Here is a 2979-nt window from a genome sequence, read left to right on the forward strand (position 1 = left end):
TTAGAATAGTTATTTATTTCGATTTGGTTGTGTAATTAATTAATTAGCTTGCTAGTTAGTTAATTAGATGATTTGTATTATTCTTTCGGTCCTTCCGTCGAGAGGGCACAATTTTGTAATAAGCATGCGTCTGTGTGATGCGTGTCTTCCAACCCCCACTTCTTTCTCCCTTTTACTTACCTACTTTTAGTGGTTAGTTTTAGAGCATATTTCAATTAGCATCCTTATGATATGCATGTTTGCACCATTCATCTGTATTGCATGCACCGGGCTCGGCGCATCATACTAACGACATTGTATTTCAATTCCAAGTTGAATACATGTATCGAATTGTCGCATCTCATATGCCATTTTGGATTAGCCGAGCCTATTCTAGTTGCACTTTGCATGCGATGCATTAGCCATTTTAACATGAACTAGGATCATGTAGGATTTCTAACTAGCTTTTTGTTTTGGCTCGGAGTACACTGTGAGTGTTTATGCTTTAGCATCTTGCATGAGTGTGAGTTTTGCCATGACAGCTTGCTTTCCATGAGGCTAATCGCTTATATGATATAGCTACCTGAATGCCTGTGGGTGAAGGTTGGATTACTTGAATTGGGACAATTCATTGAAATCCGCATTTTAGCCTACTCGCGAGTAGTAAACTTCAAACCATTTTCAAAGAAATGAAAATGCAATGCTTTGTTCCAAATTAGGCGATCTAGTCTATACTTGTGTGTTGTGCGCATCACATAGTAAATTCTGGCTAATAACCAGAATAAGAACGCATATGTTTTCGAAAATAAGATACCATGCTTAGTGCAGGCCGATCTTTGATCGGGCGAGCAGGGGTGCTCATTGTATGACCTTCCCCAATCGTACCCAAGTTCCTAAGCCAAGGCAACTTTGGTGGTGACGGACACGTGGCCTTAGGCACGAGTCAGGGTTTCCTAAATTCCCCCAAAATAAATATTTAGGTGGTGACTCTGTATCTGGCAAAGCAGTCCATGTTTGGCACTTCTTTATAAAAATCAGTTTTCCAAAATGATTTGCCGGATTTGGACTCTTTGGTGATTTATCAATCTCACATCGCACATTGTGAGATCAGATTAAGAACCGTGACATTGAGTCCGAACTGTAGCATGAAGCCCAAGGGTGCGTCTACAGTTTCTGGCGACTCTGCTAGTGTAGACACCTCATTTTTGACCGCCCTTAAGACTTGGGTGTTACTGATGGTTTACTTGGTGGTAAAAAATGTGCAGGGCAAAGGTTCAATCTCTTCGGCAAGGAGAGAGCCAAATCCCAACTTCACACCCCTTTTGGATCAAAACTATTTTGAATGGTTTTTAGACCTTAAAACCCTCTCTTTCAAAACATTTTTGAAATAAAGTTTCTGTGATGTTCCGAGGCTCGCATTTTGGCAAATGTTGCGCCTTTCGATAAACCGAGCAAGGACAAAGTGGAAATGAATGAAAGAGAGATGAAATTTTTGAAAAATCTTTCAAAAAACTTTATTTAGGGGTTTGGAGTTGAAGAAAAGAGGAAAGGAGAGGAGAAAACTAGTTTGGGAGAAGTTTGGCATGAATCCGAGTAAGAGAGAGTTGAGCTGCCCTCGCTGAATCGGGCTTAGTCATTTTCATACTTGGATTTTAGCTATGAGGCCACCACCATTGGAAATCTTACTTTCGGGGCTTCATTTTGCACTCAAGAATCTCCTAGAGCCAAGTCCGGGTGGGGGAGATATGATTGGTTGAAGTTGGGTATCATCCCGGTTGGATCGAATCTGCGCGGCTTCACCAAAATGGGCATAAATTTTTCCACAGGAGGAATTTTAATGCAAGGTTTGCGCCATTGGAAAGCTAACTTCCGGGGCTTCAATTTGCACACCCACCAGCCATTTTTTGAGCTTGGTAGCATCTATCGGAAATCTATTTATCCGACCAGCAATTTATTGTGCCGACCGGCCATTTATTTTAGCCGACCGACCATTTTTGCTGGCCGACGACCTTCCGGAGTATTCTACAGATTGAATGGATGCCAGCTGTGCCAGCTGGAGGGCACAGACTGGATCCTCCATACACGTGTATGGAGGATCTTTGCTCTTGGTTTGAACTTCTAAGAGAAGCTTTAGTCTCTTGGCTCTATAAAGGAAGCTCTCCTCTTCCATATACCAGGTTAGAAAAACCAGCTGGGATTCATATATACATCCCTCCATATATCTCTCCAAATCTCCTCCATTTTAGCTCCAAATTGCTTGGTTCTTGGCTCCTTTGCACACCAACTCCTAGCCTAACATTTCCATCATCACTTGGAGGTTCTTGGAGCTTGTTTTCAGAGGTTGAGGAATGGTTTTTGAGACCTAAAGGCTGCTGGTTCTTGCTGGTCTTCAAAGGTAACTTCTTACCCTCTTTATTCCCCGTTTTTGCACACCCTTTTAGCCTATCTTTCTTGCCGATTTGGGCTTTGTGTATAACATAAAAAAGTTCTATTTTTTTGTTTTTAAGATACTTCATTAAGACCACTTTTGTGTTTGGGGTCATTTACCCCCTCTTAGGCCCTGTTTGGCCCCATTTTTGTGTGATTTTGGTGAGCTCCGGGACCACCTTGTTTGGGCCTCCACACCACTGAAATCTTGAGAGATTTCAGTGGTGAGGATGGTGGTTTGAGGTCCTAAGAAGGAGATGGGTGACCCTCTCCCTTGTTGCCTTGTTTGTTGCCCTTTTTGGCCTTCCAAAGGGGCTCCTATTTGCATGCTTCCAAGCCTTGTTTCAAGCATTTTTCAGTGGGTTTTAGGACCCCCATAAGCCATTTCCAGAGTTGGTTTGGTCTTGCTAAATGTCTACCTTGCATGTGCTTAATAACTCCTTGCATGGCCCTCTAAAGTGACTCATCATTTTTGCATGCCATGGTCGCATATCAGTGGTTATTTGGGCCTATTTTCACATGTTTTATTCACTGATTTTTGATGGTTTGGTGAGATTCCATGGGCATCATATA

Source organism: Camellia sinensis, chromosome 15 (genome assembly GCF_055761805.1).
Source record: "Camellia sinensis isolate YWXY chromosome 15, ASM5576180v1, whole genome shotgun sequence".
Taxonomy (NCBI): domain Eukaryota; kingdom Viridiplantae; phylum Streptophyta; class Magnoliopsida; order Ericales; family Theaceae; genus Camellia; species Camellia sinensis.